At 41.9% G+C, this 16,267-nt stretch overlaps 1 non-coding gene across 1 annotated transcript; it reads right to left on the bottom strand.

Annotated features, from left to right (window-relative positions):
• Positions 1 to 3,284: 3,284 nt before the first annotated feature.
• Positions 3,285 to 3,356, bottom strand: TRNAG-ACC (transfer RNA glycine (anticodon ACC)). The gene has a single exon. It is a non-coding gene; the product is annotated as a tRNA-Gly (tRNA).
• Positions 3,357 to 16,267: the final 12,911 nt, after the last annotated feature.

Consider the following 16,267-nt stretch of genomic DNA (forward strand, 5'->3'; position numbering starts at 1 on the left):
AGTTGTGGATGTCACAGGTGATAGACCCAAAGTCCGATGCTGTAAAGAGCAATATTGCATAGGAACCTGGAATATTAGGTCCATGAATCAAGACAAACTGGAAGTGGTCAAACAGGAGATGGCAAGAGTGAACGTCGACATTCTAGGAATCAGCGAACTAAGATGGACTGGAATGGGTGAATTTAACTCAGACGAGCATTATATCTACTATTGTGGGCAAGAATCCCTTAGAAGAAATGGAGTAGCCATCATGGTCAACAGAAGAGTCCAAAATGCAGTACTTGGATGCAATCTCAAAAACGACAGAATGATCTCTGTTTGTTTCCAAGGCAAACCGTTCAATATCACTAGGCAATTACTAGGAATTAATCCAGTACAGAAGATAGTCAATAGCAGCCCACCGAGAGTGGGCCATTAAGGAAAGACTGTTCTTCTCTTCAGGTGTGATAAATAGTGCACTTAAAGTATTCAATACTATAATAAAGGTTGTAATTAAGTGAGGCAACCTGGCATCTTAATAACTGCATGCTCGAAAAGATTTTAACTTCAGACTGAGACACAGACCAACATTCATAATCCCTCAAATGGGTTTCCTTTCTAGAGGTGAGAGAATAAAGTCTGCCTTGCTTCCTGAGAAGCTGACAGGGCAGGAGTGTCCCCAGATCTTCATGGAGTTAAAAGTAAGAGGTGACTTTGAGCTCCTGCTGCTGCCTCTTTTGTTCTCTCTTGGTGTTTTCCTGCTAGCTTAATTATTACCATCCTCCTAGTGGGAAAAAGGGAGAAGAAAGGCCTAGGGAATGCAGTGCAGGGACCTGGTAGCCCCAGGGATATGCAGATCACTTAGCAATATATAAATGACTTCGCGGAAGTACAGTAAGCCTTCCTGGATCAAATCGTCTCCATTTCTGTGACTCATTATTAAAAGAGAGTCACTTTTTGCCATCACTTGTCCTTTTGCCCTCCTCTGTCCTTTCCAGAGTTTGCACCCACGCATGCCCACACTCAGATTCACTTCACACACAGATTCGCTTTAAAATCCAATTTTCCCTTTCCCTGTAAGTTCCAAGAGAGGACGTGCTTTTGTCAACACTAGAAAGGACTTTCAGAAAGATTTTGTAAAATACTGTGTTGAAGAAGAAGAAAAGACTGCAGAGATGCATAAAATGAAATCTACAACCCAGGTGAATTGGATGAGTGTCGATGCTGTAGAGATTGAAACACTCAGAAAAACAGTTGAGGACTATTTGAAATGCAAATTTCAAATACATGTTATAATTACAAGTTCAGCTTGGCAGTTTACAAAACAGAGGCACTTTGTTCATTTTCATCCCATCCAGGAGATGTGTATCAACTGTCAACTGCTGGACATTTGAAAACGGTTTCTGACATCATTCATTGAAGATTTCTCTAAGGCCTATTAGGATTGTGAGTCTGAGAAGAGATTGGGCAAAGGAAAGAAAGAGAATGCTTTCACTCCCACACATCTTTCTTTAGGTGCACACTGCCTTTGATCATAATCTACTGATAGTGTTTATGGAAAAATGATGTTAATCATATACTTTTATCCTGGGAAACATTTCAACCCTATGGACAAAGAATGAGCCTGTCAGAGAACAGCTGAGCTCTGTCTCTATCATCCATCCCCACTCAATCCCAGTGTGTCCCCCAGTCACTATTATTCCAAATTCTGAATATTCTAATTAGCCACCTCTAATAGAGACCACAGATTTCAAGAGTGAAACAATGCTTGTGGAGACCATCAGGGAAGTTTTTAGCTTAAGACTGTTACTAAAGTTTCAGTTTAATGTTAGGTGACAATCTCTTGCTTTGTGCTCTGGTTAGAGGACTTTATATTCGTAGGGGGCACAGCTCTCCTTTCTCCACTCAGTGAACAGTGCTGCCCAGGACGCAGAGGGGAGAGGAAGTTTCTCAGATCTTCTCTGGGCTCCTCCCCCTCCTCTGAGACAAGCCTGGAAGAAGAAAGTTCCAGCAGCCCATTGACTTCCCACACAAGGGCAGACATGAGCAGAGAAAGTCCTGCACTTTACACAAAGCCCAAGTCCTGCACTTCTATATAACATGCAGTGACTGAGCGGGGTACAAAGGACAGTTAGCTCTGTAAACAGAAAAGACATTTCTGGCAGGGATTGTTGTTGTTGCTGTTTAGTTCTCTCTGACTCTTTGCAACCCCGTGGACTACAGCCCACCAGGCTCCTCTGTCCATGGGATTCTCCACACAAAAATGCTGGAGTGGGTTTCTATTTCCTTCTCCAAGAGATCTTTCTAACCCAGGGATCAAACCCACATTTCCTGCATTGACAGGTGGATTCTTTACCACTGAGCCACCAGAGAAGTCCCTCTGGTAGGACTGCCTCTGTGCAAAGTATCAAAGTATTAAAAGTTTATTTCTCTGGGTCATGGCTTGGCCTAGCTACACCCCACACCCCCACACCCCAAATTGCCCTTTCCTCCTGGTGGGAAAAATCACCCACCAGGCAGGTTCACTGCTGATAAGGGCAACTAGGGTATGGTTCAGACCTCATTCATCCCCTGGGCCTGGTGCCCAGGTGGTGTTTCTGACTTGCTGATTTGCATTGGGATTGGATTGAGAGTATCCAGTGCAATGAGGATGAGCAGTGTGAGTGGAGTCACAGTTGGTCAGTCACAGGGTGGAGGAGTGAGGGGCAGACTTCTAAACCCTGGGCCCACCCAGAATTTCTGCAAGTAGAGCCAGGGAGGCATAGAGCCACACAGTGGATGTGTCGCTCTATCCATCTCAGAATATGCAGTTGCAGCTCAGAAGGTTTTAGGGATGGAATATTGCAAATCCTGCAGCCTCAGCTGTCAGAAGAGGTTCCAGACAATGATCACAGGTGCCTGAAGTATTCTTCTGCCTTAGAGGTAAGAGCAGCTCAGGAAGCTTGCCCAGTCGCACCCTGGCAGGCTTCCTTGCTGCCACTGTCTAGCAGCTAAGAACCCAAGCCCCTGGTGCCCTTTTTCACTTGTTCGGCAAATACTTAGTGAATGCATAGAATGTGCCAGGCACTGTGTTAGGTGCTGGGGAGGTAGTGCTGAGTAAGGAAGAAATCTACCCTGTCCTTCTGGAGTTTAATGTCTAGCAACGGAGACAGATGCAAAATAAATAATTCTAGTGAAAGTGAAGTCAATCAGTCATGTCCGACTCTTTGTGACCCCATGGACTGTAGCCTACCGGGTTCCTCCATCCATGGGATTTTCCAGGCAAGAGTACTGGAGTGGGTTGCCATTTCCTTCTCCAGGAGATCTTCCCAACCCAGGGATTGAACCTGGGTCTCCTGCATGGTAGGCAGATGCTTTACTGTCTGAGCCACCAGGGATAATAATTCTAGTGAAAGTGAAGTTGCTTAGTCGTGTCCAACTCTTTGCAACCCCATGGACTGTAGCCTACCAGGCTCCTCCGTCCTTGGGATTTTCCAAGCAAGAGTACTGGAGTGGGTTGCCATTTCCTTCTCCAGAGGATCTTCCTGACCCAGGGATTGAACCCAGGTCTCAGGGATCGAACCCAGCTCTTCCACCTTGCAGGCATATGTTTGACCCTCTGAGCCACCAGGGAAGCTTAGTTCTTTTTAATTGAGAAATGAGCTTCAGTGCAAGGCTGTCATCCTCTAAGGGCTTGGCCAGGCACAAGTCTCTTGACAAGCTTTTTAAGGAATTCAGACTTAGTTTGGAGAACTGCAAAAGAACATGTAGAGTCAGAAAGACTGGAAAAACCATCTTGTAACCCCACCCTTCATGCACAGATGAGTGATTCACATACATAGTCAAAGGGAAATTTGCCCATGTCACAAGGCTTCTTGAGCCACAAATTAGAAATTGAGAATATGTAGTAAATTACATATGAAAGAATACGTGTGGACCCCAGCATAGCCTTCAGAATTATCTTAGTAGATGACAAGGAGTTGTGGGGGTAGAAAGTCCCACATCACAGTGACCCTGGCTTCGATTTTAGAAATTGTTTATGTATAACATTGGCATATACGTGCAGCTGAAGTCCTGGGAGTTTCCTCCAAAAAAATGTTGAAACTGCATGATAATGACCTGACTCACAAGTTGCAGGAAGTTGTCCAATATCTCCACCCACACCCTTGCTCAACTCCTCTGTGAAAGCCACATATTCTGGGAAAGCAGATTTCTTGGTGTCACAATGGTAGATCTCCTCTTTGCTCCCTCTTTCTAGGAGACGCAAAACTCTCACTCAGGCAAAGTAAACAGGAAAGAGTGTCTTGTTTCAATCAGGCTAGATTCTAACTGATTTAAAGAAAAATATTACCAGTGAGTATCCAATTCAGTTACTGAGTGGTGTCCGACTCTGTGACCCCATGGACTGCAGCACGCCAGGCTTCCCTGTCCATCACTAACTCCTGGAGGTTCCTCAAACTCATGTCCATCGAGTCAGTGATGCCATCCATCTCATCCTCTGTCATCCCCTTCTCCTCCCACCTTCAATCTTTCCCAGCACCAGGGTCTTTTACAATGAGTCAGTTATTCGCATCAGGTGGCCAAAGTATTGGAGTTTCAGCTTCAGCATCAGGTCCTTCCAATGATTATTCAGGACTGATTTCCTTTAGGATGGACTGGTTGGATCTCCTTGCAGTCCAAGGGACTCTCAAGAGTCTTCTCCAACACCACAGTTCAAAAGCGTCAATTCTTTGACGCTCAGCTTTCTTTATAGTCCAGCTTTCACAGCCATACGTAACTACTGGAAAAACCATAGCTTTGACTAGACAGTCCTTTGTTGGCAAACTACTGTCTCTGCTTTTTAATATGCTGTCTAGGTTGGTCATAGCTTTTCCTCCAGGGAGCAAACGTCTTTTCATTCCATGGCTACAATCACCACCTGCAGTGATTTTGGAGCCCCCCAAAATAAAATCTGTCTCTTGTTTCCATTGTTTCCCCATGTATTTGCCATGATGTGATGGGACCAGATGTCATGATCTTAGTTTTCTGAATGTTGAGTTTTAAGCCAACTTTTTCACTCTCCTCTTTCACTTTGATCAAGAGGCTTAGTTCTTCACATTCTGCCATAAGGGCGGTGTCATCTGCATATCTGAGATTATTGGTTTTTCTCCAGGAATCTTGATTCCAGCTTTCGGTTCATCCACAGCCTGGCATTTTGCATGATGTACTATGCATGTAAGTTAAATAAGCAGGGTCACAATATACAACCTTGACATATTCCTTTCCCAATTTGCAACCAGTCTAGCTGTTGTTTCTTGACCTGCATACAGATTTCTCAGGAGACAGGTCAGGTAGTCTGGTCTGGGTGAGTATCCAGGGAGTCTCCAAAACAAATATCTGCTTTGTGAGAACTCTGCCCCATCCAAGGGGTCTGGGGTCACCAGGCAGCCTGGGAAATCCCCTTCCGTGCTGGTTTGCTGCAGCTAATGGGAAATTGTGCAAGCTTGCTCCCTTGATGGTTTCCAGAGACCACTAATTAGGCTGAGCAGTTATGTGAGTGCAGTATTTTCAAGAGAGGATTTAAGTTGAGCACTGGTAGGACTGTTTGAAAACACTTTTAATGTAGTGGTTAAAATTAGATGATGTTACAATCCCAGTGAAACTTATGCTAGCAGGAATGACTTAAATATATTAAGTATTTAAATTGTTTAGGCTGTAAAGGTTGTGTATTGAAATGGTGTGAAATTGTGTATTGAAATTGTGTATTGAATGGTGTATTGAAATGGTGTATTGAATGGTATTGAAATTGTGTATTGAATGGTCCATCTTTCCCTGCAGTCACCCTCTGGCTCAGTCTCATAGATGACCTGGGTGTCACAGTTTCACTCCAGCAAAGTAGATCCTAACCCAGGGCTGTTGAAAGAAAATAATCTGAAGGAAGATGGTTCACACTTCTGTCTCCTGTGTTCTCCAGGACCCAGCTGACCACTCAGATACTTTGATGCCATTGAGGGAACTCAACCAAAGAGCCAACCTCTTCTTCTGTCTTCTCTCCAGTCATCCATGAACCAGTTCATTATCTAACGAGTTGGTGGCAATAAACTTTTGTGTGAGGATGGCTTTCCTGTTGGGAATTTTCTACTCCTTTCCTGCATGGACTTTGCTTAATGGCACAGCTAGAGTGAAAAGAATAATGAAGCTAATGCTGGGGCACACAGACTCCAATTAGAAACATTAATGATTTTAAAATAGGAAATGAAGATTACTGGGTGTCCAGTCAAGGGCTCAGTTCCATCTTTCATCATCTTTGAACTATTTTACAATTATGTAAGTTGCAGAAAACTGATGAAAATGCAAATGATTTGTATCCAGAGAAATGCAGACAAATTGTGTCTATTTGAATGCAATTGATTATTGTTGATGGATCATCATCAGTTTTTCAACTATTCATTTCTGTATTTCTGTTTGTATATCTATATGTCTACATATAGTTATCTACTCTGAATTCTCCTTTGAGCCAGTTGTATCATCTTATTGACTTTCTCATTAATTAATGACTTAAATAAAATCTTTGGCATGTGTTCACTTTATATTTGTATGAGCATCACAATTAATCTATCCAAAAACATTAGCCTTTAAAATAAAGGTAAGCTCTGTCTCATGCAGTATAGTTGTAGAAATATTTCTTAATGTTGACCATGATGATTATAAAGGAGGAAAGGATAACAAGTTCACCTCTATAAACTACCTAAGATTGCTGCCAAAACTCAGCCTCTGTGCAGTGGTGCTGAATTGAATCTTGGAGACAGAGTTTTGGATAAAGTAGAAAAGAATAACTTTACAATAATTCCCCTACATATGAACCTTCAAGCTTCAAACTTTCAAAGATGTGAATGTGCATTCACATGTCCAATCACATAAGTTAGTTCACATGTCTGACATCACATGCATGCATCCTCCGCAAGTGGTTGTGCTTTTAGGTACTTCACAGTACTGTATAGTACAGTAGTACAGTATCTTTATTTCAAGCCCAAGATGTCTGGAAGCAAGCATAAAAACAGCAGTGATGTAGCTGGTACTGCTCAGATGTGATAAGCAATAATGATGGAAACAAAAGTGAAAATTGAGAGAGTGGAGCAAGGCAAAAAGATGGTAGACATCACTTGTTCTTATAACATGAATCATTCAACCATCAGCACAGTTCTAAAGAACAAGGACAAGATGATGGAACATGTGAAGTCTGCTGTGTCAATGATGTCAAAGATAATATTGAGGAAGCATGGAAAAAGTGATGGAGGAGACGGAGAAATTTCTCAGGGAGTAGATGCAGGATCAATGTTATGTCCCACTCAACTTAATGTTGATTTAAGAGAAAGCTATGAAGACGTGAAGAAGAAGCACAGTGAAGAATCAGAGGGTGCATCTTTTAATGCCATCCGTGATTGGTTTCATTGGTTGGAGGTTAGAGCCAACCTTCACAATGTAAAAGTAAGTGGGGAGGCAGTGAATACAGATACAGTAGCTGCCTGGGAATTTTCTGAAATGCTTCAAGAAATTATTGATGAAGGTGTGTCTTTACCCAAGCAGATTTTTAATGTGGCTGAGACAGGACTGTACTGGAAGAAGATGTCAGACCAAAGTTACATCAGTAAGGAGGAAAAGTTAATGCCAGGCTATAAAGCAACAAAGGACAAGTTAACACTGTTGTTTGGTGGCAATGCTTCCAACAGCTGAAGCTTCTCTTAGTTTGCCATTTGGAGAACCCAAGAGCCCTAAAGAACATAGCCAAGGGATCTCTTCATATTGTGTCAAAGAGAAACCCCAAAACCTGGGTTACACAGGCCATTTTCCAGAACTGGTTTTTCTACCACTTTATCCCAGAGACACGGAAATACTGCTTGAAGAAGGATGTCCCATCAACATTCTTTTGCTGCTCAACAATGCTTCAGGCCACCCCCCATTCATGGATGACTTTCATTCCAACATCAAAGTAGTGTGTCTGCCACTGAATACTACATCACGCATCGAACTTATGGACCAGGAGTTATAGAGACTTTCAAGAAATATTATTTACGTCACATTTTTTGTCAGGCAGCAAAGGCAAGTGACAAATCAGGAACAACCTTTTGATCATTTTGGAAGGACTATAATGTCTACAGTGGCCTTGTAGATGTTATAGTCCTTCTGAAAACATTGACTTTGCTTCGTGGAGGTTGTACCTATCACCATGAATGGGGTTTGGAAGAACGTTTGCCCACAGTTTGTTCATGATTTCTATGGGTTTGAGAAGATGGATGAGGAGTCTAAAGAGGCCTTCAACAACATAGTGATCCTCAGTGAGAAGCTAGAGCTAGATCTGTGAGAGGACAGCTTCACTGAACTCCTTGCTGTGCAGCAACAGGAGCTTGGTAATGAAGATCTGATGGAACTGGAGACACAGAAAAAGGATGAAGAGAGACAAGAGGCAGAAAAAGTAACTGAAGAACCAAAGAGATTCACAATATAGGAAATGGCAAGATTTTCTTTATTTGAGGAAGCACTGTTAGGTTTTAGAGGCACAGGACCCAAACAGAGAATGGTACACAAAATTTGCAGCAGCCATTCAGAATGCAATCCAGTGCTACCATGTTATCTATGATGAGAAAATAAGAGTTACCACCCAGCAGTCCATGGGGTCACAAAGAGTAGGACACAACTTAGCAACTGAGCAATAACAACAACCCAGACATCACTGGATCATTTTTTCCAGAGGGGAGATAGAATTGAATCCAGCCAGGAACCAGAACCTGTGCCATCAATGTCAGGCATGAGTGACATTGCAGCTTGCCCTCAACCTCTTATTGCTCTACCATCCTTTAGCTCTACCATTTCCCTCTTCCAGTCAGTAACTCTTCTTGCTGTTCACTTGATGCCAGCCCCTGTAGGCCAGCTGTTACACTGTACTATTGTACTTTCCAAGGTTTTAAAATGTTTTCTTTATTTTGTGTGTTGTTTATGTATTATTTGTGTGAAAAGTAGTATTACCTTATTACGGTACAGTATTATATACCCAACTGTGTTATTTGGCTACCTATGCTAACTTTGTTGGATTACAAACAAATTGGACTTATGAACACACACTCAGAATGTAACCTGTTTGTATGTAGGAAACATACTGTATTGCTTTGCCAGGCAAATGGGGACACAGGGGTCATGACCTCAAAACCTGAGTGTCCTAAAAGGGAGAGATTTGATAAGGAGTTTTATAGCAGTGGTTCAAAGGCAGGGTTGCTGATAATGATCAGGTAGTTTGTAGGGCCTGAATCCATTTAGTATGGCCTCAGGGGGTCTCCTGATGAGCTTGTGTGGTTCTTGAGGTTATAAAACTGTGACCTTCTCTCTGGAATGAAGACTGCTTCATCAGTTAGTTAACATCTTCCATTTGTTGGGGATTCATCTTTCAGTGTCATATCTTTCTGCCTTTTCATGCTGTTCATGGGGTTCTCAAGGCAAGAACACTGAAGTGGTTTGCCATTCCCTTCTCCAGTGGACCACGTTTTGTCAGAACTCTCCACAATAACCCATCTGTCTTGGGTGGCCCTACTGGGCATGGCTCTTAGTTTCATTGAGTTAGACCAGGCTGTGGTCCATGTGATCAGTTTGATTTCTATGATTGTTGTTTTCATTCTGTCTGCCCTCTGACAGATAAGGATAAGAAGCTTCCTGATGGGAGAGACTGACTGTGGAGGAAACTGGGTCTTATTCTGATGGGCAGGGCCATGCTCAGTAAATCTTTAATCCAATTTTCTATTGATGGGTGGGGCTGTGTTCCCTCCCTGTTGTTTAACTTGAGACCAAACTATGGTGGAGGTAATGAAGATAATGGCGACCTCCTTCAAGAGGTCCCATGCATGCACTGCTACACTCAGTGTCCCCAACACTGCAGCAGGCCACCACTAACCCACGCCTCCGCTGGAGACTTCTGGACACTCACAGGCTAGTCTGGGTCAGTCTCTTGTGGGGTCACTTCTCCTTTCTCCTGGGTCCTGGTGCACACAAGGTTTTGTTTGTGCCCCAGAAGAGTCTGTTTCCCCAGTCCTGTGTAAGTTCTCTAATCAAATCCCACTGGCCTACAAAGTCAAATTCCCTGGGGGTTCTCAGTCCCTCTGCCAGATCCCCAGGTTGGGAAATCTCCTGTGGGTCCTAGAATTTTCTTAACAGTGTGATAATTTATTTGGTATAATTGTTCTTTAGTTTGTGGGTTGTCTGCTTGGTGGTTCTGTGCTGGGGTTAATGATGACCTCCTCCAGGAGAGCTTATGCCACATGCTGTGTGACCCAGGTCGGCTATACCCAGAGTCCCTGCCCCTGCAGCAGGGCCACTGCAGACCCATACCTCCACAGGAGACACTCAAACACAGGTCTGGCTCAGACTCAGGGATCTCCGGGTCCTGGTGCACACAAGGTTTTGTTTGAGCCCTCTGAGCATCTCTGGCAGGTATGGGGTTTGATTCTAAACACGATTTCACCCCTCCTAACATCTTGCTGGGGCTTCTCCTCCTTGGATATGTGGTGTCTTTTTTTGGTGGGATCCAACATTCTCCTGTCAATGGTTGTTAAGAAGCAAGTTGTAACTTTGGAGTTCTTGCAGGAGAGGATGAGTGCACGTCCTTCTACTCTGCCATCTTGAGTGCTGACCTTCAAAACTTTCTTGAACTAACAACTAAAAATGATGTCCTTTTCATCATAGGATACTAGAATACAGAAGTAGGAAGTCAAGAGATACCTGGAGTAGCAGGCAAATTTGGCCATGGAGTACAAAATGAAGCAGGGCAAAGGCTAACAGAGTTTTGTCTAGAGAATGCACTGGTCATAGCAAACACCCTCTTCCAACAACACAAGTGACGACTCTACATATGGACACCACCAAATGGTCAATACTGAAATCAGATTGATTATATTCTTTGCAGCCAAAGATGGAAAAGCTCTATACAGTAAGCAAAATCAAGACCAGGAGATGACTGTGGTTCAGATCATGAATTCCTTATTGCCAAATTCAGACTTAAATTGAATAAAGTAGGGAAAACCACTAGACCATTCAGGTATGACCTAAATCAAATCCTTTATGATTATACAGTGGAAGTGACAAATAGATTCAAGGGATTAGATCTGATAGAGTGCCTGAAGAACTATGATCAGAGGATCATGACATTGTATAGGAGACAGTGATCAAGACCATCCCCAAGAAAAAGAAATGTAAAAAGGCAAAATGGTTGTCTCAGGAGTCCTTATAAATAGCTGAGAAAAGAAGAGAAGCTAAAGGCAAAAAGAAAAGGAAAAATATACCTATGTAAATGCAGAGTTCCAAAGAATAGCAAGGAGAGATAAGAAAGCCTTCCTCAGTGATCAATGCAACGAAATAGAGGGAAATAATAGAATAGGAAAGACTAGAGATCTCTTCAAGAAAATTAAAGATACCAAGGGAACATTTCATGCAAGGATGGGTACAATAAATGACAGAAATGGTATGGACCTAACAGAGGCAGAAGATATTAAGAAGATGTGGCAAGAATACACAGAAGAACTATACAAAAAAATCTTCATGACTCAGATAACCACAATGATGCGATTTAGAACCAGACATCCTTGAATGTGAAGTCAAGTGGACCTTAGAAAGTATCACTATGAACAAAGCAAGTGGAGGTGATCGAATTCCAGTTGAGCTATTTCAAATCCTCAAAGATGATGCTGTGAAAGTGCTCCACTGAATATGCCAAAAAATTTGGAAAACTCAGCAGTGGCCACAGGACTGGGAAAGGTCAGTTTTCATTCCAATCCCAAAGAAAGTCAATGCCAAAGAATGCTCAAACTAACACACAATTGCACTCATCTCACATGCTACCAAAGTAATGCGCAAAATTCTCCAAGCTAGGCTTCAACGTATGTGAACCATGAACTTCCAGATGTTCAAGCTGGATTTAGAAAAGGCAGAGGAACCAGATATCAAATGCCAACATCTGTTGGATCATTGAGAAAACAAGAGAGTTCCAGAAAAACATCTACTTCTTCTTTATTGACTCCGCCAAAGCCTTTGACTGTGTGGATAAGAACAAACTGTGGAAAATTCTTAAAGAGATGGGAATACCAGACCACCTGACCTGCCTCCTGAGAAATCTGTATGCAGGTCAGGAAGCAACAGTTAGGACTGGACATGGAAAAACAGACTGGTTCCAAATTGGGAAAGGAGTACGTCAAGGCTGTACAGTGTCACCCTGCTTATTTTACTTAGATACAGAGTACTTCATGGGAAATGATGGACTGGATGAAGCACAAGCTGGAATCAAGATTGTAGGGAGATATATCAATAACCTCAGTTATACAGATGACACTGCACTTATGGCAGAAAGGGAAGAAGAACCTAAGAGCCTCTTGATGAAAGTGAAAGAGGAGAGTGAAAAAGTTGGCTTAAAACTCAACATTCAGAAAACTAAGATCATGGCATCTGGTCCCATCACTCCATGGGAAATAGATGGGGAAACAGTGGAAACAGTGTCAGACTTTATTTTTTTGGTCTCCAAAATCACTGCTGATGGTGATTGCAGTCATGAAATTAAAAGACGCTTACTCCTTGGAAGGAAGGTTATGGCCAACCTAGATAGCATATTTAAAAGCACAGACATTACTTCGCCAACAAAAGTACGTCTAGTCAAGGCTATGGTTTTTCCAGTGGTCATGTATGGATGTGAGAGTTGGATGGTGAAGAAAGCTGAGCGCCGAAGAATTGATGCTTTTGAACTGTGGTGTTGGAGAAGACTCTTGAGAGTCTCTTGGACTGCAAGGAGATCCAATCAATCCATCCTAAAAGAGATCAATCCTGGGTGTTCATTGGAAGGTCTGATGTTGAAGCTGAAACTCCAATACTTTGGGCACCTCATGCGAAGGGTTGACTCATTGGAAAAGACCCTAATGCTGGGTAGGATTGGGGGCGGGAGGAGAAGGGGATGCCAGAGGATGAGATGGTTGGAAGGCATCACCAACTCAATGGACATGGGTTTGGGTAGACTCCGGGAGTTGGTGATGGACAGAGAGGCCTGGCGTGCTGCAATTCATGGGGTCTCAGAGAGTCGGACACGACTGAGCGACTGAACTGAACTGAATGTATTAATTTTTATAAATCTAAATTTTCTATAACAAATCTGAATTTATAATATGAGAAAAATTTATAATAGATATATTGAATTTAATTCTAAAGTCTTTTAGGCAGGCTTTTTAATTCAGCAAGAAAGAGACTTACACCAATCACCTTCAGTGATGAGTGCTTTTTCCCCCCCACAAATAGAAGGACATCCCACCAAGTTGTCTCATCTGAACCCAGAATTTCAAAGACTGGGGCATAGAGCATGTCTCCCTGAGAATTAGTTCAGTGAAACAGCAAAATCCTCAGAGAGCTGCAGCCCTGGGAAATGATTGATGTTATGACTCAGAATTTATCATAGATTTATAATTTTTGAACAGTAGGGAAATTCAGGTTGTGTTCAGACTTGCCAATTGCTCTTTGCTGGCCAAAGAAGGAAGAAGTTTTAAAATCCTTCATACATTGGGAATTCGGAGAAAGTTGAAGCTCAGAGACAGAGACCGAGAATTTTTTTTTAATTAACATAGAAAATCCATGGATTGAGGAAATGACCACTTGAGGCAAACTGCTGAGTGAAAACATAAGCAGACTGGCAGAAAACAGAGAAACAGGGAGACAATCCCAAAGAAAAACAGGGACAGAGATACTTTTCTATTTCTTAGGAGGAATCATTGGATTTTAACATCAGAACCTCACTGTGAATGGTCCTTATCTAGGTCCCCAGTATGGGTTCAAGTTCTACACAAGCTGAAACTTCCAGGATGCCTAGTGGGCCTATGGGTAAACTTTAAGCAGTTGTTGACATGGGGGACCAAGGAACCTCATGGCATGGAAAACTGACTGGAATTTTGAGGATGAACTCTGGATCTTAAAACCTCTAAGCCAGAGGAGAACAAAGATTACCTTTTGAACACTCCTCTCACTTGGCCCCAGCAGTTTTCAGGGTGGGGCAAAATTCTCTCCAAGCAGAAGCAGGAGAGTGGCCGTTAGAACTTCCTGTGGCTGGTGACATGCCAGCTCCGGCTAGACCCGTTATGTAAGTTACAGGGAACAAAGAGCAAATGATAATATCAATAATAAGAAGGAAACACTTCTGGGCAAATACTGAGAGAAAACCATAATCCAAAAAGATACATGCGCCCCAGTGCTTATCACAGCACTGTTTACAATATCCAGGACATGAAAGATCCTAAACGTCCATCAACAGAGGATTGAATAAAGAAGATGCAGTTCGTATAGACAACAGAATATTATTCAGCCATAAAGAGGAACAAAATTGGGTCATTTGTAGAGATGTGGGTGGACCTGGAGACTATTATACAGAGTGAAGTCAGAAAGAGAAAAACAAATATTGTATATAACGCATATATGTGAAATCTAGAAAAATAGTATAGATGATCTCATTTGCAAAAACAGAAATAGAGACACAGCCGTAGAGAACAAATGTATGGACACCAAGCGGAAAAGGCAGGTGAGTGGCAGAAACTGGGAGACTGGGATTAACATGTATGCACACTATTAATACTATGTATAAAACAGATAACTAATGAGAACTTGCTGTATAGCACAGGGAACTCTACCCAGTGCTCTGTGGTAATGTAAATAGGAAGGAAATCCTAAAAAGAGAAGATATATGTATACATATAGCTGATTCACTTTGCTGTACAGTAAAAACTAACACAACATTGTAAAGCAACTATACTCCAGTAAAAAAATTTTTTAAATAGTAATAAGAAGGAAGCACACAAATGAAAAGTCTAACAGCTCAAGGCAGCACAATTAATTATGAAACCTAAAAGTATCTTTTGGAGGGATATTTTCACTTTAAAAGAGAAGTTTTGAATGAGAAGGATAAAAGACTATAGTGATGCATTGGAGACCCAGAGAGAATTTGTAAGGAAGCAGGTGGAAGAGGAAAATGGTGTACCGCAGGCTCTGCAAGGGCTTTGGAGACAGAGAGCTGAGGGACGCCATCCACTGGCTGGTAGCGTGTTTGGCAGTGGTGGAGGCCATGTCACTTCTGTCACCTGTGTGACATGCTGCAGGTCTGCTCTGGAATGAAAGGGGGGTTAGAGAGGGATGAAGATCCCGGAACTGTATCAGAGACAAACAAGAGATTTACTCTTTTATTTCTCTTTAGAAAGACTGAATTGTGTCACCTGGGCAAACACATTTTCAGCCAGTCGCTTTGATATTCTTAAATGATATATTCTGTTGACACATAAATTGTACAATAAAATGAGTCCTTTGTGTATTGTTAGACATCTTGGCTAGGTGTATCTAACTGAAACTTTCTGTGAGCTTTCTAGAGCCCACTTTCAAATCAGGGTGTTGGGAAGATGAAGTAGTATCACCTTTAGGAAAGCAATCTAACAATATGCAACTCATAAATTTTAAAGGTACTTCTACTCTTTGTCCAGTTGTTCCATTTTTGGAAACATCCAAAAGAGATTATAATTAATGCAAATATCCTTGGGTGAAGATGTTTATTATCTTACAAAAGTCGCAAAACTTCTTTCAGTCTAAGTGTTTAAAAATTAGAAATTGGTTAAGTAAATTATGAAGATCCGCACTATGGATGTAATGGAAATACTAAAATGATGGTTATAAAGTGTTTTATGTCATTAGGCTGTGTCTATGATATAATTTTAAGAGGGAAAAAGCAAGCTAGTAAACTTTAATATGTGATATAAACTCTAGCTATATAAAATATGAATTATGCATAGAAATAAGAACTAGATGAAAAATTATCTCTGAGTGATAAGATTACGTTTAAGTTTTATTCCTTCTCCTCCCCCATATTTAGATTTTACATTCCAAGTTTCCATATAAGCAAGTAATTAATTTATAATCTAAAGAAAAGAAATGCGTATGTGTGTGTGAGCACACATGTGTGTACATTCTTATGTGTTCATGTGCAGGCACACATACACGTGGTACCTTGATAGGAAAGCAGCTTCCTCTTGCAAAGTGGTTGTCACCTGTGTTAAAAATTCATATTCTTATTGCTTTTCCTTTTCTAGCTTGACTAATAGTTGCAGATTTGCACACATGCACAATATTTGCCCTGGAGGAGGGCACGGCAACCCACTCCAGTACTGTTGCCTGGAGAATCCCCATGTACAGAGGAGTCTGGCAGGCTACAGTGTATGGAGTTGCCAAGAGTCAGACACAACTGAAGCAACTTAGCACACACACATACCATATAAGCAGGGGC

Source organism: Giraffa tippelskirchi, chromosome 2 (genome assembly GCF_054371585.1).
Source record: "Giraffa tippelskirchi isolate mGirTip1 chromosome 2, T2T-mGirTip1v1.2.pri, whole genome shotgun sequence".
Taxonomy (NCBI): domain Eukaryota; kingdom Metazoa; phylum Chordata; class Mammalia; order Artiodactyla; family Giraffidae; genus Giraffa; species Giraffa tippelskirchi.